Source organism: Corapipo altera, unplaced genomic scaffold (assembly GCF_003945725.1).
Source record: "Corapipo altera isolate COAL_440 unplaced genomic scaffold, ASM394572v1 2b, whole genome shotgun sequence".
NCBI classification, from domain to species: Eukaryota; Metazoa; Chordata; class Aves; order Passeriformes; family Pipridae; genus Corapipo; species Corapipo altera.
In genome coordinates, this window is record NW_020884874.1 from 33,095,089 (window position 1) to 33,123,045 (window position 27,957).

Genomic DNA, 27,957 nt, shown 5'->3' on the forward strand with positions numbered 1-27,957 from the left:
ACTGAAGTATGAAAAACCAATGTGCAGAAAAAGAGGCTACTCAGTCTTGTTCAGTGACAGCCATAGGATGTGTCAGACAGCTTTCACAGAGAGATCAGCTCAGCACCCAGTCTAAAAGTCAAGGTACAAGAGAAGTGAATATGTCACGTGAAGGTGAATTTATACCCAAATAACACAAAGACCATCACAAAAAAGTACAAAGAAGATTCAGAAAAACAGGCTTTGACATCCTCAAGGCAAAAGTACCTACTGACAAGAAAAGTAACTTAAAGTCAATTGCTGACTGTACTTACTGTCTAGAGAGCATTGCTTTTGATATCTCCAACCAGAGTCTCAGCTGGTCTAACTTAAATGGTTGATTTCAGTAAAATCCTTGGCCATTTACCTGTTGAGCCTCTCAGTCTTAAAGAACTGGCATATTATCTAAGGTGAAAAATACATGCTTTGGCTATGCTTAAACTTCTGTTCAAGCAGAAAATACCATGAGCTGGAGGCTTCAAAACTAACAATGCTTCCCCACAGCTATTAAAAAAAACAGAGGTAAAAGGTCAGTTTCACTCCTGAGATCAAAAAAATATTGGCATTTAGTTTTGAAAAGAAAAATGAATCATCCTAAGCAAGGTGAAGAGTAGGGATGTTAATGTAGGGAAGCTCTTAAGTGTGTCTGTAAAGAGGATCAGAAATAAACATGCAAAAGAAGTTTGACATCTTTCTCAGAGGGAGAAGTTATGAATGATTGGATATGTTTGAAAGTTGGTGCGACGACTTTCAGAACCAAAAGATCAAGAGACTCTTGATCAAGGGAATCTAGGAGAGGCAGAAAGAGAGGCAGAGGTGAAGAAATATAAGCCCATAGCAAAAAATCTTTTTGACTATGTTTCAGGCCTTTTTCCTTTCTGATTAGAGCTGTGGTGGGAAGGAAAGGACAGAAATATGTGAGCACCTGTCTTTTAAAGCTGGGTAGCATCCACTGGTAACATCATCAAAAATTTGATTTGGGTTCTGTTTGAGAAACAAACCCCAATCAATTCTCACTTGAGTAGTCCTCAGTTATTCATTCTTCTGTACAAGGAAAAATAATTGATGAGCTGATCAGATAAGGAAATGCCAAACAAGGTACCTGATTATAGCAGAAAGCTGATCTATGAGATGAATTAGCCTCTTGATTCACTGAGTGACATAGAAAACTGGAGAAAGATAAAGAAAATTATCAGATGCTGCCAAGGAATTTACTGGATTGTTTTGACTGTGCCAAGTGATTCCCAGGGCATGACATTCAGTGGTGCTTCTACTGCTGCTCCAGAAGAGCCTGGCATATGGTTTTGCTCTAGCTTATCATTGGTGGGAAAGTTTGTGTGTGGATAACATGTGTGGATAAACTATTTGTCCCTTCTTGAACCCCAAAATGTGCTTTTAAATAAATTGCATTAGTTTCAAAAATCACTGATAGGAGCTGACCATATACAGAGTAGCACAGTCAGAAATCCATGACTACCCTGCATTTAACCAATACTTTTACCTCAGTACTGGTCATGCAGAAACTACCTGTAACAGAAAAGAAGTGCCTAGCATAGCTGTAAGGGCATGCACCATCCCCATGTCCTACTGAGGTCTTTTATCAGGCTGATGCCCAGCTGACACTTGTTGGCTCAGTCCCAGTGCAAGGGTTCACTGGTTCAGCTGCTGCAGCTGACCACAGCTACTGCTGTGCTCACTTTTGATCAGCTGAACTTAAAATATAAGTTGCTATTGAGGCAGGTAGTTACTTTTCTTTCTTCAGGATGTGGATGCTGGAAACTGTTTTAAAATTCCATTTTGATTATTCCTCTGTGTGTGTGTGTGCATTCTGTTACTTGCAATATCTGCTTAGAAGCAGTAAAGCAAAATGTCTTTGTCAGCTTTGTCTTTTTCTATTTGACAACTGCTGATGTCATTTTACTTTTGTTTGTAAATCTCAGCCTGTTTGCTGCTGAGTCACAGAAGAAGGCAAGAGATAATAAATATAGCCCTTAATAAACCAAGAAAGCTGTGGACCATTGGAATGACAATCAGAAAGGGAGTCTTTCTTAACCAGAAATAGCAGAACAGATGGATCCTGTTTCCTGTGTAGATTTCCCTGTCACTCACAAGCTTTGAATGATGTGGGTTGCATTCTCCAAAACAAAAATGTGAATATCAAGAGTCAGTAGCAGAGACTACCCTATCTATGGAAACAGGAGTAGAGGAAGCCCAGCATTTCCCATACAGGCTCCCTAAAGCAACTGTCTGCTGACAGAAATTATAAAATGCAGAACAGGGAGCTGAAGCACAGAAAGATGACTTTCACACCCATGTTCTGATTTTCAGTGTTTACACCTCATCCTCAGTATTCCTCAATCTTTCAACTAGCTTGACTGAGGCATGAAGTATTTAAACCATTGTCTACATTTTTAAGTTTTAGGAAAGATCTACTTTTGCTAAGACCAGCACACTTTAGATTTACCGGAGGACAGCAACGACACAGGAGTTGACTGTGTATCTGCATGATGTTGAGTCATTGGTACTTGATTCTCTAAGACTGAGAGGACAGATCCACACACTGTGTGATGATACAATTCTCAGAAAATTTGCAGGTTAGAGTCCACTGATACATACCCCATCCTTGCAACCACAGAGTCAGGTGAAGTGATAACTACAATGGGAGCACTGACCTAATGAATGGAAAAAACTGAGAGTAGGACCCTACTGCTGTGTCATCGTAGAGATTACAAGGTTGTCCAGCTGGTAACTTGAGAGATGGAGTGAGACAACAAGATGTATCTCTTCTCCAGAACAAAGAGTACATAAGAGAACAATATGACTAATCCATGGACTTGGTGATATCTCTCAGCTTTATTCAAGACAGCATACAAACTCTCCAATGTTTTTCACCAACACAGTCCAAAATATTTTCATTAACTGCAATGGCTTAAAAACAGCTACCACAAAGCCCTACCTGTTTTCTTGAGAGAAGTAGTGTTGTTGAAGTACCGTGGGGGATCGCAGGAGGGATCATGGTATGCGTCTAAAAAACGCTGGTCACAGCATGGCAACCAGTGGATTGAAACATAAGATGTGCTCAAAATGATGGCTGGAATTAAATTCTCACTACAAACACAAGTCTCTTAACTTGTGTTTTGGCTTGAAAACATTCTCATGGCCAGGTTTATTTTATTGTAAAGGATTCACTGAAGCAGGTAGCAGGGTAATGTACAGGTTTCCTTCAGAGTACCAAGAGCAAGAAAGTATCATTTCCAAAACTGTGATTGGCAAACCAGTGTCTGAGGGCTGTAGTGCCAATGCAGACTCTTCTACATGCACAGCTATCAATGTAGTGTATTTGAGCGGCTTACAATGTCTACTATTCGCAGCTTTCTCCTTCTCTCTCTTTTTGAAGTTGCCTCACATGCAATATAGTGCTACTACTTCCAAAGTCCATTCCCCTGAGGAAGCCCAGAAAGTCATTCTGTTGTTCCCCATTTTGTTTGCATCCACAGTAATTACTCAGGCAGTAATTGAAGGGACTTTGAATATTTATTAAAACTACATCAAAGGTGTAGCACTGTTTCTCCTTCCTACATGACCTGCAAGGAAACAAAAAAACCCAGATAACTCCATTCAAGTTCAAGTTATTTAGTCCTATTGTTTTCATCTGAGTACTTTTTCCTAAGTGGTTATAGACCGGGTTCTGTTGTTGTTCTTACCATGGCTAATTTAGTTCTCTGCATGTGTTTCAAGCATTTTGCTAAGGAGCTGCATTGTTTATAATGACATCGATGATGAATTTTCTTCACCATCAGCCCCTCTCTGAGGTCCTACACTGTCTGAGGGAAATGCTCCCAGACTCACAATTTCTTTGTCAGGCCAAAAGGTACACTATAACTCATTATTTCAGAGAAAAATGCCAGCAGGACTGAAATCTGCAAGTTTGCCTACTCAATGTAAGCAACAAAGAGAGGCTGATCCCCTGCCAAGAAAGAAAGCTAAAGTGGTGAGAACATTAGCCTGCTAAGCCATAGAGTTAGACTTGATTGCAGACTAAGTAAGGATAAAACACATTTCATTCACTGAAACATGATAGCTTCAAATAGATATTCAAAATGTATGTCTGCAATAATTTCTTCTACTCATACTCTAAAAAGATGTCATTGCCTCAGTGCTAGTGGAGCATACTACGTTACATACTTATCTTTTTAATGGCTTTGACATTAGTGCAACAATAAGCACAGGATTGACAGCTGATTTATTTATTTATCTATTTATTTAAGAAAATTCCAAGTATTGAATAGAAAATCATTAGCCTCAGCTGGCCTCAGGGCTTTTTAACTGTTTATAACTCCTAAAAATATGTGCAGGTTTTTGTCGTTCAGTGTGAGCTGTGATTTTCCTTTTCTATGGGTAATGGCAACAAATTTAAATAGAAGCGCTTCTGAACTCAAAATAAAACTAAAATTAAAGCAATTGAAGGTTTTTATGGTGATTGGTACATCAGGGACATCAGTCCAACTTGTCAGGGGCTTGGTATTTTGGTTATGGTTAAATAGTTAAAACTTTTTTAACTTTTATGGCACAGAACCAGAGATTTAGTAGAAATGCTTACCATTGTCTTCACCTTCCACAGTGCCTGATGTTGGAGTATTTTACAAATTTATTTTCTTTCTACCCCAACCACACATGAAAAACAGAGGATTTTGGCTGGTCCAGCATGTCCATTGTGTTAGAGTGCTACTCTTTTCTTATGATCATCAACCTGGGTCATAAATGGGATTAATTTCACATTAACTGCAGCTGGAAAGTAAGCTAAAAGTAGGAAAAAGTAAGAAGGTATCATCCATGGTATTTGGTTTTGCTCCTTTGAGAGGACAGATATTGCTGTTTCAAGCTGTCTTCCAAATAGTTGGGATTCATTAACCTCTGGAGCTACCTTTTGTGGTGGTGCCCCACCAGCTTTAGAAGCATGAGGGATTAAATTAGACTAGAATCTAATTTTTGACAGCTGTGACTAGTGGAGCTGAGTAACACTGTAGGTAACATCTGCTGGTTGCATTAGTCAGGGCTAGTTCCAACTCACTTTAGTACTCTGTTCCTTCTCACCTTGCTTTTTATCCTGTACTCCAACCACAATCAGTTAATTCTGCATATGGCACATTTTTTCTGCAGTTCTATACTATATTTTAATAGGTTTTGCTGCCTGTATTAACCGAAAATTATTAAAACCATAAAGTGCTTCAAAACAAGCAGTGTCAGAAAGAAATCTCTCTTCTAAGTATCCTCTTCGCTGCTGGCAACTATCATTTGCAGTTACAAATTAGATCATTTAAACCTTGTCTAGCTGTTGCCCACATTTCTAAAGCATCTCTTTCCTGATGGAGCTTTAACTTTAGTTGTCCTTCCACTCAGGGTATTTTCTTCATGTTACTCCCGTTGATGTCTTCTTGAGAAATTACTCAGGGCTGAGGCATCTGACAGAGGTCTGCCACCATCACTGCCTATGCCCTAGCTGATCGCCACTGGGTTACAGGAGTTACTTAAGCTTCTGTGACACAGCACAGCCACCAGCAGCCATTGTCAGCTGAGGGCTTCCCCATCTCTGGCTTTTAAGTCATAAGTATGCCAAGGAGTGCAGCATGTACTTTTTGTAGGTGGTAGTACCAAGGAGCAGGTGGTATGTTTGTTTCCTGCACAGACACTGAGCTTTGCAGTTTCATTCTAGTATATTACGTGATTATTAAATATTTTTGTGCAGATGTCACAGTGGGTAACCAGAAGATGAGATGGATGTTGAGACTAAACTATTTAAATTAGCACCCACTTCTCTGCACAGGGCTCAGCTGCTCTGTCTGCATTGCGTTCCTTGGTCCCTTAATTATCTGCACTGGGGAATGTATCGCTGGATGCTTGTGGCCCACTCTATGCTCCCAACTAATTGTTGATTTTTTTTTTACCTTTTGTGGGTTTTTTTTGGTTTTTTTTTTTTTTTTTGTTGTTGTTGTTGTTGTTGTTGGGTTTATTTTGTTTTTTTTTAAAGAGGCAATAAGAGGATGGCAAGTACTCAGATCTTGTCATAACTTCAAGGGAGGGAGGAATCAGATTACAGTCTGAGAATGGGGTGTTTGGGTGAAAAGTTATCTGTCTTATGGTGTAGAGAGCACCATTGTTGGAAGTAGATACACAGTCTGATACCAAGAGTCTTGTTACTCTATATTACAAGACTTCTGACTTTCTGAAACATATTATGTGATGCAAATCAAAGAGGATTCTGTTGATGTCAGTTCTGAGGGTTCACTGTTAGATTCTGATTTTAAATACAGTTGTAGCTTTTTGAAAACTGAGGGGTAAATCCTGTGCTGTCAGAACCCATGGGTTTACACAGAGTAGTGTACATTATTTTAATGTACAGCAAACTTTAGTTATTATTCTAATCAGGCTGCAGTGCATTTGATGTATATATCCAGTTGTCCATTTACACTGCAGTGTATATAATTGCTACAGTTGCCCTCATGTGTGTGCATATTTATACTTATAAATACATATGCACTCAAACTATACATAAAGGTATATTTATATACATACACCAGAACTTTCCTTTATGCACACAAGTATATATAAAAATACAGACACACAAGCAGGTGTATATAAATCTGCAACCTCTTGTGACCTACAGTAAAGAATTACAAATCGGATAGAAGATAAATTTTCTTTTTTTTTTCTGTCTAGAAAAATGAATCTAAAGCATAATTTGCAGCACAGAAAGGAAATGGTTTTGATGTTTATGAAACGCTATTGTCAAATTTGTTCAAGTAAAATACAATACACTGGATATATATACACAGCAGCTCTCTTCATGTTTAAAACATTCTAGAGAGCTTAACAAGTGATAACCTAAGATAAAGCTGCTGTTGGGTCAAAGAATGAATTATACAAGTGTTGCCTTTAGTCTTGACATGAAAGCATTTACAGAGCCAATGTTCTAAATCTCCGCTGGCAGAATATTCAGAGGTGGAAAACGAAAGAGCACTTAAGATGCATGGGCCCTTTCAGCTATGGATTTATAATGATATTTCTGTAGAGCATTTTTAGAACACAAAACCTGACTTGGGCAGCAAGGAAGTAATACCTCATCTGGATATGTAGGGCCTAGAGATTAGATGTGCACCTGGAATACCTTTAAGAGCTAACAAAAGCCTGAGAATAGTTGACCTTCTGGGGGACTGACAGCAACAACATCTGACCTGGTGACCCTACCCTCCCCTATGCTGTTTTCTTAAATTCATGCAACTTCAGGTTTTTTCTTGCTTATATTTTGTAAGTATACGTCATGATTATGCAACTGACAGGCTGAAAGCTCCTCAATGGGTATAACTGCCGGAATGGGTCAGTCATAGTTTGTCCAAGAAACTTCTGTCCTGAGTGAATTGGCCAGAAGCAGAGGAGAGGGGAATTTTCCCTCTGTGTCTAGTCACAGAATTTGGCTGAGCAGTTTATTGTGTTGCTGTCATGGTGTGGATGAACACCTGTTGGTCAAGATTCAGAGAACTGGGAAGATCTGGGTGGATGCCTTTTTCCATACAGCATCGAAAATCTGATGGATGGTTATGGCCTGCAGTTGTTCCTCAACTGATCCCAGCTGAATCCAGCTCTCTGGTGTGGACCATACTTCATTATAGTCTTGCTCTGTTACATTGTATTAGAATAAACTATTTGTCCCTTCTTGAACCCCATAATGTGCTTTTAAATAAATTGCATTAGTTTCAAAAATCTCTGGTTCATTTGAAAATAGCCTCCAGGAAAACCAAAGGGCTAACAACAAAGAGGAAACTCTGAGGGTATTTAGAAGTAGTCAAGACTCAGGTCCCTTTCATCATTATAAATATTTCATGTAAAGTGTAGTAGACAGAGCCATAGACTAAATTGTCCTTGACCCAAATTTCATTTTTTGAACAATTTGTTTTAGGATCATTCCAATAGTGAAAGTGGTTGAAATTGAAAAAAAGTGGATTTTAAATACTTAACTCCAGAGCCGCTATCCAAATCTCCCTTTTTGCCCACACTCCATCAGTGTGGACTTTTGTTTTCCTTTCTGTAAGCTATGCAAACGCCCAGGACTCCATATTCCTGATTTCACTAAAAACCTCTTTCTAAGCACCTACAATCTAATGAGATTCTAAAACCCATGTGAACAGACACTTGTCATAGATTACACCTAGGGACAGGATCAGACACCAAACAAAAGGAACAAGCACCTGTATTTCCTACAAGGCCCTCCTGGTTAGGAAGGGGCAGGCATGGGGTCTGTGTCCTCTGCATCCTGTCGGAGTCCAAGCATATGACTCCATGCTGTGGTAGGCATCTTAATCTTGGCAAGCCAGACTAGACTAAGCACCAGGTCTCTCCCCTGGGCTTACTGCATCTGCACAGGATGCATATGAGAGACAAACAAAATGCAGGGAGGGCTTGAGCAGTAAGGGCATTCACATGCACTTGTGGAGATGTTGGGAGTCTAGGCCCTCTTACACTAAGGATGACCTGCTACCTTTGAACAAAAAATTGAATGTTACGAATCCGTTCCTTTGTGTAGACCCCACTTAAGATCTGTGTAAGGTGTAGTAAAACCTTTACTCAATGCATTGTTTCATTTTACCTTTATAAATGGCTTTAAGGGAGTTTACCTGAAGAGCAGAGACTTGCCAAAGGGCTGGCAGCTGATTGCAGTAACTCATCAGCACTGTATGGCAAAGGGGCTGCACCACACACCTCCCACTGAGGAGCTCACTTCTTGGTGGTGTAAGAGCCCACCACTCCTCCACCATGCTGCCCAGCATCACTGGATATAAAAGTGGCTTAAAAGGCTGCTGCTAATGTATACTAGAGGTTAATTGCAGGAGTTGGGAAAGCTGATGTTTGTCTGAAAACAAACACAATATATGTTTGTAGTGGAAGTTGTAAACAAGGAGGCATACTGAGTAGGTAGCCTCAAGCTAGCAGAATTTTTTAAAAATCCTGAGATTTGTCTTTACATTATTTATAGGCTGGAGAAGATTCATTGTTTGTGAAACAACAGGCAGCCTTTGTGCTACATCTATTGACACAGTGAAACTTTCTTGGAGTGAAATTTGCTTTGATATCCTGTAGAGATTTCCTCCCAAATTCTGAGTTTCTCAAATAGGCTGTTCTCAAACTTGCCCCTTCTCTCACATGCACGCTCTCTTGCTGTGCCTTGTATGATGCGTGCAACACTTCACAGTGATCCGAACCCCATGCGGTGGGGGAGAATTATCAAGGGTGTATGGTATCTTTAAAGAACAAATTAGTAAAGCATTGATTCTTATTAACTCAAATAAAAGTAATCTTCATGAAGGCATTAGCAAAGAGCAAAATAACTGTTATGTACACAAATTTGGTGTGTTCTGTGCAGAACACAGCGTGAGATGAAGATGCTACTTTTATAATATTATCAGAAAGCAGGGAACAAAACAAGAGTACTGAAAGACTAATTTCTCCCCCAGGAAAACAAGACAAAACACTGTGTCCTAAGAGAATAGTCTGTGCTCACTGCCATCCTTTATCCTTCATCCTTCATGGTAATGCGAGAGCAGTCTGCAAAGGCTCAGTGGGCAAAATTCCGTTGCGTGTAACTCCTCTGAAGTCTAAGATAGTACACTAGAGATTAACATAGCCCATTTCAGACTCAAAAGTGGTTTTGCACTTTATTTATTATGATTTATTGAACTGCAGTAGCCCCTAGAGGTTCTCAGTAGGAGTGCTGTCCCATTATGCTTCATGAGCTAACAGGAAAGGACAATAACGGGACACTTGGGCACTCTGATTTCACTGGGGTCTGTCAGAAGCTCAGAAGTTGTCTTTAATTCCTTTCCAGAGATCAGGTTCATGTCCTGTTTTTGTACTTATCACTGAATGAGGCCCTCTGATAAAGACCCTCACAGCTGATGGAGTTACTACTATCCACAGCTTGCTGTTGTCTGCACCAACTCATCCTCCCCTGTTACAAACAAAATTTACCAGAGAGAAACAATGTCCTGCGATGTCATAGATAGGCTTCACAGCAGAGATCTTCTATTAACCAGTCCCAAGAGCTAAGGAAAAACAAGAACGACAACAAAAAAAGAAGGCAAAGTTAGCAGTACAGCTGTCAGAAAAGCAGTGGAATAGTCAAACAGGAGCTTCAGTCATTCCCTCTGGGCTAGAAAGAGAGATATCTTGTCATGTGGAGCTGTAAAGAGAAAAGTAATTAGAAGCTAAGGGAAAAAAAATAAAAGGAGACCTGTAGTATTACCCCCTCTAAAACACATGTTTTAAATTTCTAGACTGCTTTTTCTTTATGTGGGGGGAAACTATCTTTTTTTTTTTTTTTGAGGGTGGTGGTGATGTTTCTTCTTTTACCTTGCCTAAGTCTTGAAGCTGCAACATTGCCAGAGAAAGTAGTTTCACTAATAAATAGGCTTTATACAATATGAAAATACCACTACAAACTGCAGGGACAGGCAAAGGATAGAAGTAGACATGACAGTAATGCTGGATTCCTGCCCATTAAACATATCTGAAAACAGCCTCTGGTACAGCTTGCACTGGCTAATAGGCAGTTTAACTTACTCAGCACACTGTTGAGTCTTAAATCCGCTTTGACCACCTCAGTAAATGGTCTGAATGGCTCTTCCATCCATGGTATCCTGTTGTGTTTTATACAGGTAACATTTTCTTTTTATAGGAGGTTTCTTCTAAGCATCCTAAATTGTTTTGAAAACTTTTCAAAGCTCATTAAAGTCTTGCTAAATCATAAATATATTTTAAATTAATTTCAATACAATCATTGAACACATCATTGCTTCTATCATGGAGATTCATCCCAAGGTGGATTTGCTGTACTGTGTTTGAAATCCAGAGGAGGTTTTATATTGTAGAGCAACACTACTCTAGAAAAATCAGTCAGGAAATGATGTGCATGACAAAATCAAATGTATCAAAAGGACAGCAAAGAAGGCTCTTGCTTTCAGAAGATAATCTTCAAAAATAAAAATGACCTGTAACAAGTCTTTCTGAGTAATTTAATTTGTCTGAAACAATCAAGGGATCTCCATAAACTAAAGACTGATCTTTTCAGCACATGACTGTGTCCTGATCCAAAGGGATTAGGGCTTTCTAGTCAGCAGCCAACATTAGCTCTTCAGTTTTCCTCAGTGACTTCTTCTATTGCATGTCTTTCCCTATCAATACTTATTGAGTCTGGATGTAGTTCATGTCTCGAGGTATTTGGTTATGGCAATTTAGACCCAGTTCCTCTGCTGGCTCTAACATGAGGTCCTCAGAGACAGATATAGAAGGTACCTCTTTGTATCTGGTTTTCTCAGTAGCAAGCAAAGACTAGTTTCTTCTCCTCAAAGATAAGTACTGAAAGTTGTGGATGTGACAAACAGGAATAGGCAGGAAAATCACCTAAGCACATCCACGGAAAGAGCAAAGAAAAGGACGTGAGGAATACAGTCTGACCAAGCAGTGTTTGTTAGCGCATTGCTGCTGCAGACATGGTATAGGCACATAGGAGTTTAAGGAGACAGGATACAAAGCAATCAAACCCACTTTTTCTGTAGCTATCTTTTCTTTTCAGTTAAAGAAACCCAAATAAACTCACTTTTCAACAGTTTAGCTCTGTAATAGAGGCTGAGCAGTGAGGGGGAGGGAGGAACCCCTGTCTGTCTGCTGGGGGTCTAGACCACCCTACTGGTCATGGAAGGGAGCACAGATACTGCCCGGTAAGGATGCTCCTTGCATATGTGTTGCACGAAGCTCTCTGCATGCTCAGTGAGCAAATTTCATACCTTGAACTATTGGGCTCAGCCAGGCATTTATTCTTGCTGAGAATATGATTTTTCAGCTTTTTCTAAAGCTGGGCTTGACCTAAAGACTGCCTGCACAAAGGTAGGGGCACAAGGCAGGAAATGCTTAGAGGTTCCACTTATATAGGAACTGTAACAGAAAAAAAAGTAACGCAGAAGGGAAGCAGTACAAAAAAATCATTTATCATATTAACCTGTGAAATGGGTGGTATTAGTAGCACGCCTAATATTTTTGTTAACTCAGAAAAAATGTCCTGAAGTGCTATTACTAACGACAGCACTGCATTGTTATGTAAATGAAGCTTCCAGCCAAAGGGTTGAGTGGTGCAGTTCATACTGCAGTTTTTGTGGAACAAAGACAAAAGCTTCGCTTTTGGCCCCTCTGTAGGACTAACTTTTTTTTTGCTTAAGGTCCAAGATAATGGGGGCTACTCTTCTGCCTGGCATGACCAGGTTTAGCATATGGGTTTAGCAACAGCAGTTGAAAGATACTTAGAAATATAGGGACAAAATTAGGATGCAGATTCTCTGGATCCTTTCTCACATACTTCCCACAGAAGGAAATCCAGCTTAACATAGGTTTTGCACATAAACTGAACAAACCCTAAATATTACAATTCCATCGCCATCACTGGGCTTCTTAAATATAGTTCTTTCAAAGAGATACTGTCAATGGGAGCAGAAACCATTTCTGTAGTGTCCACTTAGAACTAGCCGGGAGCTAACCAAAATATCCCCAGCAGCTGGTGAGCATAGGATCTGCATAGTTTTCAGGTCAGAAGGAATTCACAGGGCTCCAAAAGTCTGCCAGAATTGATTTGGTGAGCCACTGCGACTTGAATTTGAGGGCAGTCCATAGTATGTATTACAAATATATGTTTCCCTTGGGAGTTTAAATTTTCCTTCAGGTCAGGCTCTGTAGCTAGTTTGCACAATGCAATTAACAGAATTTGTTGCTGCAACTGGATTTTGCAGTAGTGGTTTGGTCAGGACATGTGAGGCACAATTGAATTTTATTCATTTTTTCCTGACTCTATGGACTCCTCAATGCTAGTGTGAGTATAGGATTGTAAAAATCCATTTGTTTGTCACTACAGCAAAAGCTCTGCCTATGAATATGTACACAAAGCACAGCAGTTGTAAAAGCAGCAGCCATTTTACATTGTCACTTCTAGAAAAGAATTTGACTTCACAGAGGGAGAGAATGCAACACAGGACAATCAGGGATTTTATTCAGGCAAGCATCTTCAGTGATAAAGTAGTGGGTGTAGTCCTTAGAGAGAGGTTCTACCATTTTAATCACAGCAGTAGAGTGGTACGACTTGGTGTGTAGGCAAGTAATAAAATAAATTTTGAGAGCCTGTTCTTAGCCACAACATTCCTATGTTCTCACTTTATACTTCTTTTTGCAGCCTCCATGAATTAGGTTGAGTTATAACATAATGTTAACTTAGATGAAGGCCGATTTTGCAGGCAGAGCGTGCAGAGAGGGGTTTTTGTATTTTGAGAGGGTACTCTGTAGTTCAGATCCATTCCTTAACTTCCGACTTGTAAATAGCAAAACCCTTTGTTGTTTGGTTTTCAAAGGCAGCAAAATAGTTGGTCTATCACACTCTGTAAGTCACCTGTCACTAGGAACTTCTGAAAAAGCCCAGCTTCCCTGCATGGCTAGCAAATGACAACTACCAAAACCTAAATGCTTGCCTTCTATGTTCTTTGGGAAACAAGCAAGCAGAACAAAAATTTTAAACTTTGGCCTTTTCCAATGGAGATTCTTTTGTGTGCCGGCACTTACAGATTTTTTTCTTTGTATACTACCTTCTTCTGGCTTCATTCACTGTATCACCATTAGCTTTGTGTTCTGGATAGTGTGGTTAAATCATTGTGAACACTGTAGTTACATTATTAAAGTTGCCTTGGTTGCTAATCCAGCGCTGATTGCTTGTTACCTTGGACTGTATGCTGGCTACAGCTCACTGCCTTTTGTCCCTGTCTTCCCAGGGTACCATCTCTAACCAATTTTCTAGTCTGATGCTTTTTTGTTATTCTTGCTAGTTATTAAGCAGCTATCTTAGCTTTTCCTTTGGCGTAACAGCAACAGTGCTAATAAAACCTGGATTGGACCTGGAATAGGGAAGCTAAATTTTTATCCATGGAGCAAACCCAGCTCAGCCTGCAGCACAGTAGGCTTCCCTACTTTGCCATGTCAGACCTTGGATGAGATGCTGAAGTGGACTAATAAATGCTATTTCTGTTACTGTCACCTACACCCAGGGAGGTAAACTCATACCGCACAGTTGAGGTCATGTATCAACTATTCCTTGTTCCCTCTAGATTTAAACCAGCAACCCGTGACTGACTCTATAGCCTGCACAAATTCCTAGATCTATCTAATGACTTTGCCATGGATTGTTTCAGCAGGGTCCAAAATAAGTAATTTAAACCAGTGGAAAGAGACAGTTGGGAACTTAAATTTTTCTTGTGGACTATTCTGCTTTTCAATAATTCTAGTTCCCAGTTAGAATAAAAACTATTCCTAAAATAACCATTTTCTACAATTGCCAATTCTTTAAAAAAAATTCAGTAAAGGGTCATTTTAAAATATTTTCCTCTGAATCATTTAGTTTTTGTTTAATATGACATTCAATGTTGTAATAATGCATCTTTAATATACCTGATATTTTACACGGATAATATATAGCAGTCATTTACAATATTTTAAACAACTCATCAAAATTAAATACTCCAGCATTATATTTTGAATTTTCCCTGTAAAAAATTGAATTGCAAACCACTCTGATTTATATGAAACAACATTTTTAATGGAGAGTTGGTATTCATCTACTGCTACCAACAGCTACAGGCAATACTGTGATGCATTTATTTGGTATATCATAATACCCTTGGATGTTGTGTTTTTTCAAATATCACTCAGTGTCTTATTAAAAATCACAGGTTAGCCTTACATACCCAGAGCATTAAAGGCTACTCACTTTGTGGATCTGGAGCTTTTGTGTTTTCTATGTTATCCTCAGGCTTGATTTGTCTGGTTTCTGGGTGTGTTGGATCATGAAATCATAGAACCTTAAGGGGTTGGAAGGGGCCTTAAAGATCATCTAGTCTCAACCCTCCTTGCCATAGGCTTTCTCAGACTGTCTTTGTAGGGAAGGTGCTCCAGTCCTCTTATCGACTTCATTACCCTCTTCTGGACTTGCTTCATGTCCTTTTTCTGTTGGGGGCACCAGAACTGTATGCAGTACTCCAGGTGGGGTCTCATAAGAGCAGAGGGAGAATCATCTCCTTTGACATGCTGGCCATGCTCCTTTTGATGCAGTCTAGGATTCACTCGGCTTTCTGGGCTGCAAGCACACACTGCTGGCTCTTGTTGAATTTTTCATCAAACATCATCTCCAATTCCTCCTCTGCAGGGATGCTCTCAATTACTTCTTTCCCCAGTCTGTAGGTGTGTCTGTTATTGCCATGACCCAGGTATAGGACCTTACACTTCTCTTTGTTAAACTTCATGAAGTTTGCTTTAGCCCACCTCCAAAGCATGTCAAGGTCCTCTGGATCACATCCCTTCCCTCCAGCATGTAGACTGCACCACACAGCTTGGTGTTGTCAGCAAACTTGCTGAGGGTGCATTCAATCCCACTGTTCATGTCACTGACATTGACGTTGAAGATTATTAGTCCCAGTACTAAACCCTGAGGGGCACCACTTGTCACTGGTCTCCACATGGACAGTGAGGTGTTGACTGCAACTCTTTGCATGCAACTATCCATCCAGGATGTCATGGCCTGCTTTCCAAACCTGGGAAGGCAGAAGCACAGATGTGCCCATCTCAGTGGGTTGGAAGGGATCTTCTTACTCATAGGGTACAGGAGGCCAGTGCCACCCTTCAGCCCAAGAGACCATATCAAGGGGAGGTCACCACAGTGATCTCCTCTTTGCAAGGAAGTGCTTGTGCTAAGAGGGTTGCTTGTGTTTTATGACCCACATGCAATACCTTCTTGTTCCTTTCATGTGCCAAAACCTGATGGTCTGAGACTTACCCTGAAGTGATTTTCCTGTACATGTACTACACATTCATTTCTTTATTTATCCACACCTATATAGATGTATTGATATAAAATCCTCATTGTATTTAGATGATTTTGCCCATCTTTGATATTGAGGGAAAAGGCATTATAGAGAAGGACCAAACTGGCTTATTTGCTTTCCTAACTTATGATGTTATTCATTGGTGTAATTGGGAAAAAAAATTAGCAGCCTTTTTCAAACTGAGGAGAGTGAAGTGCCAGGAATGAGGACAAGCCACATCTACCAAAGCAAAGAACACATGGCTGCCTACCATCACCCTCTCTGCTGCCTTAGAAAGCCTCTCCACAGAAGCTCATGCCAACTTGGCAGAGGCATCACTCTTCTCCTCACCAGTCTACTTGCAATCTCCCTCTGGGCGGGTTGGTCTCCTGTCCATTCTTGGCAGGAACCTCAGCAGGGAAAGCTTCTCTACCAAGTCTTTCAGGCAAGCCAGGCTGCTCTACTTCTGAGTTTGACCGAAAGAGAAAATTAGCAAAAGTCAGCAGACAGATGTATTGCCTCCAGCTAGTATCAAAGATCCACTGCTTGACATCTGTGTCCATAAAAAGGTCTTTGCTATACACACTGAAGCAGATGCCCAGTCTTCTTGGATCTTTGGCAAGACAGAAAACCTTTAAACTTGACTGCCTGTTATGTCTTAGGTGCACTTCCTTATCATCTTGTATCTGTAACAATTTACTACTTACAAGGGGTGATAGCATCAGTAAGTCCAGTTGCTCTTTGCTTTGGCTTTCTCACTGAATGTTTATCATGTGAAACCCATCACTTTCTGTAATCTTGTTGGAGTAACTTTTGATACTGGGAGGGAGTAAGGAGAGCATGTACTTGTAAAGAAGCAGGTGCAGGGAATATTTGTTTTGTCTACACCACAGAGGAAAGCCATTCCTGAAAAGATGGTTTACAAAGTATGGTTGAATTAATGATGAAAGTTTTTCTCAGTGACAGGGAAAAGCAAAGGATAATTGGTATATCTTAGTCAATGTTATTTGCCATCTGGTAGTAAAGAGTTCAATCTCATCTGAATTCACAGACTAGGTCTGAGAACCATCCTGATCTCTGCAGCATAAGCCATAAGGAACTTTTCATTGGTGCCAACAAAAGCCCTCTGAGCTGGGACTCCTCACTAGCCTGTGCCAGGTCAGGTCAGGTCAGGTGAGGCCAAACAAAAGGTCTGCCTTGGGCTCAGAGGAGAGAAAAACATTTCTTTGACCCTGTTTCTCGAAGAACAGACTGAGCTTTACAACAGAAGAAAATGTTCCTATCAGAAAAAAAAAAGGAAAGAACTTACTATTGCATGGTATTCCACTATATTTTGGTTCAATTTTACCACAAATCTGAAGCAAAATTGAAACACCGAGTGCCATTTCAAACAAAAAAAAATCACTTCAAAAAATCATTTTTTAGTCATGAAAACTCATGATTTATAGAATCATGAGTGTTGGATGCATAGGACAGCACAAGGTTTATACCATCCTTCCTCGAATTAATATCTCTTACCAGAGTTCAGCCAAATTTGACAAAGATACAGAGTCCTCAGAAATAATGGAGGTTCTGCATATTTCTTGGCTATCTTCAGAACAGACTTTGAGAGGCTGTGCAGAAAGAGTGAGACCCTGTCAGTGGCTCTGGGAAGAAGAGACAGCAATGTGAGTTCACCCATTTACACATCAAAGAGTTCATGCAAGAGACATTTTTAAATGTTCCAGCACTGAGGGATTTTCCATCAGAGCTCTAAACAACCACAAATTCAAATCCATAGGAAAACCAACACACTAAATCTACAACTTACAGAACTGCTTTCCCTGTTTTCATTATACTTTTTTACTTTCTACCCCTAAATGTATTATAAAAGTGAAAGGCATATTATATACCCTTTTTTCCAATTTTCTTTCTCTATACCTTGTTTTTCAAAACTTAGTCCAGGCACAAATTTCCAAATGGGAAAAGACTCATGAAGGTCTGTTACTGATTCTTGATAACTTTTCTAAAGCAAGGAATGCTTTGTGAAAGAAGATTTAGTAAAAAGTAAGATTTAACTCACAGGGAATCTCTTTTTAGAGCAGAAAAAAGATAAAATGAAAATCTTTTATTTCCAAAACATTCATATGAATTCTTTGATGTGAAAGTAATTGATAATCTCTGTGTTTTGATGTTTCAAGCAACAAAATTGAAAGGTCCAAGAATTTGGTCATTAAATGAAGGCCTCATTTCACATTCAAATGCAGAAACATCCCCTACAGTACATTTCCTGTGATAGGCTGCTCTTTAACACATATGGTTATCAGTGACACTTGAAATATGTGACTCCAGCTTTCAATCCCTGAAAGCAGTTTGCTACAAGTATGCATGTTGATAATGGCTAACGTGTATTTATATCTTACTTCTCAGTGCCCAAAAGGCACCTGAGTGTTTCCCTATAAACTACATTTAAATGCAGTTAATGGATGCTAGCAGCTGTTTTTCCATGAAATTCTCTTTGGCCAAGAAGGCAATGCAGATTTTAATTACACAGGTCATTTGTGGAAAGAATTCCCAGAGCCCAGCAAGATATGTCTTGCTTATTGGAAATTTTGTGTTTTCACATGTCTGAATATGAGCCAGGTTTTCTTTCCCTGCTATAGGGATAGCTTATTCACAATTGGACCAAGGCAAAGACATGTGTATTTAAATCATGGTATACCTAATTCCTGTTTTTCTGTTCTTCTGAGTGCCATTTTTTCTTCCTTTTTTACTTCCCCTTAGGGTATATCTGTCATCTTAAAAATAACCCCAGTTTTCTGAGAACAGCTCATCTGAGTAGCTTGGTGAGTTTATTTTCTAGAAAACAACAAAATGCAGAGTGCAAATGGAATTGCTTTAAGAGGTATGAGATTTGCGTGAAATTTCCTGCACTGTCTCAGCTGTTCTCACTATATGCCAAATTGCAGTTTCAGATGGTTGAAATAGATTCATCTCTTCAGACTTTGATTTGGTTGCTACAGAATCCTATCCTTCACAAAAACAAAGGCTCCTTCCACAGTCTTATACAAATTCCAGAGAATTTGGATTTACAGACTAAAACTGTACAAAGTTTGAGAAAACAAAGGTATAATTATCAGAAGACATTGTCCTGTGCCAACTAGCATGGCTCCTGTCAAGAAATGGTTTTTGAGAAAGCAGACAGTGTGACCCCAAGGTTGGCATTCAAGAGTCTCTCCGTCTGATTTTGCACTGATAGGGGAAAAAAAAATATAAATCCTGAGTGCCAGGTATAAGCAGTTCATCTGTATAATCTGAGTACATTTCAGCCTTACACATTTTATTTCTAGACCATATCTTCTGGTAGCCTGCTAAAGTGCTGACTGGCATGTGTCTTTTCATTCATATGGCCTCCTCTGCACCCCTTCTTCTGGATAACTTAAACACTACAAACCACAGGGGCACAGCACTGGGAACTCCCAGTTTCCTCTGGTAGTCTGGAACTCCAGACTGGTGATGGGCAACATTAACCCTCACACCACAGAGTGATTACCTGACATTCAGGAATCCTGCAGAGAAAAGCATGGCCTGTCTTTACCAGCTTGTGGAGCATGGTTGGGCATTAGAGAGCTCCTAGAGCCCAGGATTTTACCAACCTCCTCAAGATGAGTGAGGAGAAGTGATGTTCCAGGGGCACACCTAGACCCAAGTGAGCACTAGGCAAGAGCTGTAATTGCAGCTCTTTTGAGTAATTGAGTAGTGTGGACATCCCAGTAGCATGATTCAGGTTGTGCCACAAGTGACCATCTATGCAGATCCCTCTTTCACAAACTCAGATGTGATGGACATGTACCAGTTGCCTGACAGCAACTATAAGCAGCCTACACTCAGCTCCAGTAAGTCTACAAAGTTTTTCTCAGCACTCTACTAGCTATGAATAACATGATTTTTCCAGATATTCTAGGTTTTGAGGTGGTTTGTTTTGCGGCATCTATCTGTTCACCAGCTTCATTTCAAATGGATCATCACAGAGCCCTCAAATAGCAGTGACTTTTAATTACTGTCTATCCGTATTGGATTTGAACCAGTGACCAGAGATCAAATTTGAACCAGTGATATAGAGATTAAAGGAACAACTCCTGATTCCATGACCTATCTCTTGAGTCCAGCAGTCCCTGAAGAATGTGATTCATTAACTGAACTGCTTTTGCTGACTGTATTTTTCCAGCTCCTCATAACCTACATGAAATTACAATATTTTTCCCATTCTCACTGTATGTATGTCAGATACTTACTTACCCAGTTATTTTGCTAGCTAGCCTCATAGGAGTTGTGTAAATGGCATTATCAAAATTGCATCTCCCTGATTCATTATTTCTAATTTTATAAAATAGCTGAGTTAGTGAAGACACAATCAAAGGGGTTTTTAAATAAACATGCTTAATCTTCTGGAGATTAAAAGAGATAGTATGGGTGACATATAATGATTATTTTACCCCAAAGCCATCAGAAATACAATGTACAAGAAAAACACATCAAACAAATACGCACAATAGAGAGCATTTCAATGAGAAGATAATCACAGTTCAGGATTTACTTCAACTCAGTGGCCTAAATATTGCCCTATATGAATAATGAAATGAAAGAGGAATACTAAAAAAGCCAAGATTTATAACACACAGTCTGGTTTAAAAAAAGAACTGCAACTAATATCCAGGCTCATTTATTTTTAAATTAATTCCTAGGATTTAAATTTGTCCAACAGACAAAAATTAAAATAATTTAAGAACCTAGAAAGAAAAAAGTAAGGTGATCAATTTCTAGCAGGGTGTAAATTTGGATTGATAAGAATAAAATTATTAGATGATGTGTCTTTAACCAGATATCAAGAAAATTACACTGATTGGTTATCCTAATATTTTTCACAGAAAAATATATGGTATGCAGAAGAAACACATGGTCTGCCAGTGTAGGAACTCATGGGAGGCAGTGTAGATTCAACTCTGTAGAAAAGGAATTCATTTAATAAATTACAAATCCTTCTGCTACTCATCCTAGCTGCAAAGGGGTGGCTGATGCAGAATAATGCCCAATTTTCATACACTATACTGGACTATTAGATGTACAGATGCTATTAAGTTCTGTCCAGATCCTCTGTTGGTGTAACTGGCATAAATCAACTGAGGTTAATTGAGCTATGCAGATTTACCCAGGTAGCTGGGAGAAAATCATATATTCATTTACAGCATGCCTGAGAGGCCCCGAGAAGGGTATTTTAAGGTATATTGTGTTCTTTGAAGCTAGGAACTTGATTAACTCTTTCAGCAGATGCCGCTTTGTGACTAATGTCTTTTCCACTGACTACATGTTTGGACTCATACTCCATAGGGCCCAAGATTTCAGCCAGATTTTCACTGAGACAAGATCTCATTTCTACTGTGTAATTACTATGTTTATTAAGTTTTCAGACATTTCAGTCATGTGCACTGTGGCACTTCATCTGCCCTCAAATCATTCTACAAATTCGAAGAGACAAAGTAGGAAAAAAAAAGTTCAAAAATGGTACCTGGCTATATCAATTCAGTAAAAATTGTGGGTCGTGCCTTTTGTCAGCTGATTTTCTATATAGCCACCTGACTAGCACATGGTCTTATTGAGACCCAGTGTTTTCCAAACAACCAAAGCCAATGGTCCAAAAGAGCCATGGATCACTGACAGTGCTTGGGAAGGGAGGGGATTTATTCAGTCCCTCTAAAAGACTGGGCTGAAATACTCTCCCTTCCTTCCTCCTTCTCCAAGCATTTTGTTTTAATACATTTTTCTAAGACAACTTCAAGCACTAGAAAATTCATACCCATCCCTCTAATAATGTTTGTTCACCTGGCATTACAGTAAAATCCTTACCTCAGGTAAGGAGCCCCACCAGAGATCTTTTATCAGTTACCACCTATAAACAGTACAGGCTGTGTTCACCCCACCATCAAGAGAGAAGTTATGTGGTCACCTCCCTTTTGCTGGAAGCTGCAGATGAAAGATTTTTACTCTGATTTCTTTCAGCCCAGACTGTATGACAAATGCTTTACGTATCAAGCAATGGGCAGGGTCACAGTTACTGCTGGAAAAGCAACAATTCTGAAAGCATTGCAAGCTGGTCCAATGTTCAGATCTGTTCAACAGCTGAGAACATCAAGATTCATCTCTGCTTGGTTGTAAGGGTGTCCTCTGTAGTCAACCACAATATTGACACTGAGTGAGTGTTGGATCAGGGCCCCAAATATACAGAATTCCCAATGCATATTTAGGTTTCAATACAGGGAGGACGCAGGAATATACTTGGTTTAGTTCCCGATATATATAAAAATCCAATTTTCCTGTTGTTGTGTAGCTGTATAGTATCAATAGCACTTCTCAGAAGTAGTAAAATACATCAGATTCTTGTCGGCATAAAAAAAAAAGAATATCAGCTGCTTGATATTCAAACACAACAGTCACATATTTGCATTGACATGAATGAGCAAGGTTTCTCAGTCATTTCAATTGGAGTTTGGATGAAAGAAACAGATCTAAAGGTTTATTCTACTGCCTTTTTAACATTGCCTCACTGCCTGCAAGGTACTTTTTGCTTTCTCTTTTTTTTTTTTACCTTATCAATATGTATTTCAGAGATTTTTACTTTTATGTTTAACAAGTTTTTTTTAAAAGTGAGCATGATCAGTTTCTAAGAATGCTACACAGAGATACAGTGGCACAAAAAGGCAGCCGCAGACTGGGACGAAAGCTTTTGGAAGCTCACAGGAAGTGACAGGGATGAAAAGTGGATCTTTCCACAGCCAGTCAATACCTGGTACCTTCCCAGTTATATGCAGCTGGTGTATACTGTAGTCTTTCACAGGTTCCAGGTGGTGCTCTGGACTAGGGTAGGTCAGTGCTGATGACAAGACCAACACTGTACGGTATTACAGTTCCTCATCAAATTGAGAGCTCTGAGGTCTGCTTTTGCCTTCAGAAAGCACTTGAGTTCATTTATCCCACCTTTTAATCAGGTATCACTTCTCTTTTGACTAAAGCTTAACCTAAGGGAAAGTCTGAGTACAAGCAGAGGAGAAGAATCCTATCTGACTTTAGTCAAAGAAGAGTGTTTTATTCTTTATTTCAGGCATGAGGCAGTTTGATCTTAATAATATTGTTCTATGCCTCTCAAATTAGGACACTAAGAATTCTTCCACTTTTGTTTCTGCAGGTCTTTGGTAGGTGGTTCTGGTTTGAGATATGATTAGCAATCTATACAAAAATACGAAGCTAAGAATAAAAGAGGCAATTAGGGTTACATTCAGGTGAGCACACTGTTCTAAAATAGTAAGGATTCAAATAATTATACAGTTCAAGGATAATACATAAAAGTGTATCCCCTGAGAATCTTCGGTTCATCTCCTGGTCTTTATCTCTAATTAATCCTTGAATCCTTCTGTAGGTTAATACAATTAACAATGGGGATAAACTTGCTGTAGAGTATAGCCAATTGGATTTGTAGAACTTGCTTTTCTTTACTGTGACTGTCAAGGGTCTGAGGAAACCCTCTTAAACGTGTCTTAATTCCAGCATCAGTCAATGCCATGCACACTCAAATACCTCCTTTTAACCACTCCGAAGGTACCAGAGGGACAAAATCAGTTTAGTTCAATATTTCTTCGAAAGACTACTACAGAAACCAATGTTTACCTCCCCACAATGCTTCCTATCTTCTCCAAAATGAATATACTGGCAGCATGTCTTTGAAGACATAATCTTGCAAAAATTCAACCTTAAATATAAACCCAAAAATTAATATATGAAAATAATGTTTTCCCACAGGAATGTAAAAAGAGAAAGTTCTGTACGGTGAGACTGCATTTGGCATTAAACATTGAATTATCTTTTCCTCACTTCCCATCCTTATTTACTAGTCTGATGCTGTTTCTAACTTTTTCAGGTTTTAGCAGCTGGATGTGAATCAGAAACACATGGATGCTACTCTCACTGCCTCTGTTTCTTTCCTTGTTTGTTCATTAGCTTTCTTAGCTTCGTATTATATTCATCATAGTTAAATATGCAATTTAGATTTTCCTTTTAATTACCCATAAATGTATAGTCATGTGATGGAGACAGACTATTTACAAGAGCATGTAGTGACAGGACAAAGAGGAAGAGCTTCAAACAGGGAGTAGGTTTAGATTAGGTGTTAGGAAGAAATTCTTTACTGGGAGGGTGGTGAGGCCGTGGAACAAGTTGCTCAGAGAAGTCGTGGATACGCCTTCCCTGGAAGTGTTTAAGGCCAGGTTGGAAGTGGCTCTGGGCAGCATGAGTCTGGTGAAAGTTGTCCCTGTCCACAGTAGGGGGCTTAGAACCAGATGATCTTTAATGTCCTTTCCAATGCAGGCCAATAGATGATTCTACGATGATTCTATGTGTACTTCTTTTGCTATCACAGATAAACTGCGTATGCAACATTGGGTCTCTGCTTTCATGTCTCCTTCTAGAATGTCTGCTCCTTTCTTGCTTATTGGGTTGTCCTGTCCCTGGTTATCACACCATGGGTCTCACTGGGGGATCTCAAAGCTAACTGGCAATGGGTGCTCTAGTTTCCAATATCCTACTGACTGCAGCACCACAGCTGAACCATTTGGCTTTCTATGCACTGATGGATATTCAAAGTTTCTCATATCATGTCCTTCCTCTGTAGATAGCTGCTTGCAGGTGAACATTTATCTTTTGTTGAATATCTCTCCATCAACAAAGAGACAGAATAATAAGCACTGATGGAATACCTCTGCGAGACTAGTGTTTCCCCAAAAGAGACTGGTATCCTGGTTGTATCCTGCAGATGTTCTATGAGTGCTGAAAGAGCCCACATGCCTGCACACAGCACTAGATGTTATTATTTCCCTTTCTGCAGGCTCTCAGAAAGTTTCCAAGTGGATGCTTTCATTTTTCAGGCCTGTAGAGAGTCCAGGTTTTTCTTCAGTTTGAAATACAGAAAAAAACAAGCAGCAAAATGAGACCAGTTATCTTAGTAAAGAATTGGTTATGCAATCATCATCATCATGGCTAGGCTTCGTGAACAAAGATTTGGGGAGGGCTCTACCCACGTTTGTTACAAGTACACTGGTGGCTAAAAAAGCCAATACGAGATAGACATGTCCGATTGCAAAAGGTTATGCAATATAAATACTGAAATTAAGAAACAAAAGAGTCATTATTAAAGAGGTTTTGATTTAATCTATATCCCCACTGTCACTCTGTGTCCATGTCTTCTGTCCTTCCTTTTGCTTTTTTCAAAAACATCTGTACTGCAGTGAAGGATTTAAGAGGTAAAAATTTTCATCTGCGCAGTTATACATTCAAAATGTGTGACTGCAGAGTGGAAGCCAGAAATGAAAGAGCTTATTAATAACATTTTTTATTCATACAGCATTAAGAAAAGGCTTCATTTGTTCATCCCTTGATTGTCTTTTTCTTTTCAATTATCTCTTCTAAAAGGAAGTTTAGTGTCATCTCTGGATTCCAACAGGTCTCCAGTTAAAAAAAAAAAACAAGACAAACCACTTTCAATTTCAGGTAGGTTTTCCTCTGACTTTTTCCCCATCATTTTATCTGTTTGTTAATGAAGAAGCTGGTATGCACTAAGTTGAATTGAGAAAAGCTAATTTTTTGTGGGGGGTAATAGAGCTCATGCCTCCTAGCTCTGGCGCCAATCCCCCACCCTGGGCTGCCAAATTCGAGGACCTCCTTCCAGTCTGAGACATCACAGGGACCTTGCACCTGGGTTTACTGAGCAGGAGCAGCTGTATCTTCTGGTACTCTCCTGCAGCCCTGTTCTCAAGTGTGCCCCACTGCAGAGCTTGCCCAAACAAGCTATATACTCTTGTATAGATAGTAAATTATTCTTAACCCATCATTTCAAACTGAACGTGCAGCCCAAGGCAGAACTTTCTGGCTATGTACAAAGAAAGGCTTTTCCTTTTACTGTAACACTGGAGCAGATCATCAACATTAATTAATTTATCTTTGCTGTTATTTCTTGTCTAGCTTTACTGTTTATATGGAACTGACACTAATACAAGTTTACACATGTATTACAGAAGATCATCTGTATTTCAGCTCAGGGATAATGTTTCTGATAGTTGGGTTTGTTGAATGTTAATTAACACTGGCTCCCATCATAAAACACTTCTTAAAAAAAAATTCAATAATACAATGTTTGACTCATATAACAGTAAATGGCACTATTCTTTAAAATCATGATTCTTGATAAAATAATTGTCAAACAAAAGCTTCTTAATTATACTTACAGGAAATCAAACAGAAACCCCAGAAAAATAGACAACCAAAAACTTCTCAGCCTCAGACTTCTCAGCATTTGTTTGGGCGATGCTGTAAACTCTTCAAAGACAACTTACTTTTTCCTTATCAAAGAACTGTAAATGACCTCCTGGGATCCTGGATCCTGACTGAGATCAGTCAAGATATCTTTGAGAGACTTTGTGCTAAAAAAAATAAATGTTTTTTGGCTCTGCAATGTATGTTATTTCCTGGTTACTACATGTCAAATGAAAGAACATTCAATTTACGGATGAACCATATGTCGCTGGATGTTTTCAATAGATGTCATTATGTTGCTGCTCTTGATGAAAAACAGAACCGTACACTTGTCTGGCTTGCCAATGTTGCACTTTTCCACCTTTCCCAGAAATATGGTTCATCAGTCTTTAAAATGTCCTAAGTGACAGCACAATGGAAGAGAGAAAGGGGCAGAAAAACAGCTGATTTTTGATGGGTTATTTTGTTTCCTCTCTGTTGATACTTTGCCGAGTTGCAAAGAGGGTCTGCTGTGGGAGAGCGTTTGATAACTACCTGCTTTACAGAGACAGTCCAGTTCTTCTTGACTATGGATTCTTTGCAGGAGAGTTGGTACAGAGAAATGAGTGATTAGGCATCTATTTTTATGGCTCTATAATTTTATCTCACTTTTTTCCTGTGATTTTTCTTAAATCCAAAACTTTATCAAGTGACCCACCCCCCCTTACAATGCAGAGAGACATTATTTTTTAACAAAGCCCACTGACTGCTGCCAGCCTTCTATTTAGTGGCTATTTCAAGTATTTATCCCAACCAACTGCTATTGATAGCATATAACATTGCCTGTAAAGAAAGATGTAGCTAGACATTGAGCAGGTCTGTGTCATTGCATACTCTCTGCAGTTTTGCTTAATACTCCCTTGCTCTTGAGTCCAGTGTGCTCAGGAAGCCCAGATTCAACCTTTTGTTCTAATAGAGATCTGACATGTCTGGGATAAGAAAGAATACCCTTCTTGTCATCAAGCCATGGGCTAGGCTGGGCAAGAGCACTTCAGCTTGTGCTTTTGAATGCAGACAAGGAGGGCAAATACAAGGATGACAACACCACAGAAAAGGAGTGCCACTGTCCCTTCCCTTGGTTGCTCCTTTCTAGCCTTTCCATTGTGTTGACACTAGTGCTTATCCTGTCACATGAAGACATGGATCAGTGAATGAGTCTGACAAAAAAATTATCTGATATAAAAAGAATAAAACTAGTTTTAACCTTAATAGACCTTCAATCAGGTTGTTTTTAAACAGCACTGGTTAAATAGAGTAATTGGTTGTGGCAGGTTTACCCTACTGGGATGTCAGGTGCCCACCAAAACTACTCTATCACTTTGCATCTCAGCTAGACAAGAGGAGAGAGAATATACCAAAAGGTCTGAGAGTCAAGAAAAAGACAGAGAGAGGTCACTCACCAGTTACTGTCACGGGCAAAACAGACTTGACTTGGGAAAAAAACTAATTTGATTTATTACTAATCAAATTAGAGTAAGATAAGGAGAAATGAAACCGAATCTTGAAACACCTTCCACAAACCCCTCCCGTTTTCCCAGGCTTAACTTTGTTCCTGATTAGGGAATGGGGGCTGTAGTCAGTTCATCCCATGTTGTCTCTGACACTCCTTTCTCCTCAGATTTCTTACACT

The 27,957-nt window shown here is 39.4% G+C and overlaps 1 long non-coding RNA gene across 1 annotated transcript in view; it reads right to left on the reverse strand.

Moving 5' to 3' along the window:
- Positions 1-9,664, reverse strand: part of LOC113942968 — a 43,938-nt gene extending 34,274 nt beyond the window's left edge. Inside the window, exon 1 of the long non-coding RNA XR_003526133.1 lies at positions 9,572-9,664. This is a non-coding gene — a long non-coding RNA (uncharacterized LOC113942968). The remainder of the gene's footprint in view (positions 1-9,571) is intronic.
- Between the last annotated feature and the right edge of the window lie 18,293 nt (positions 9,665-27,957).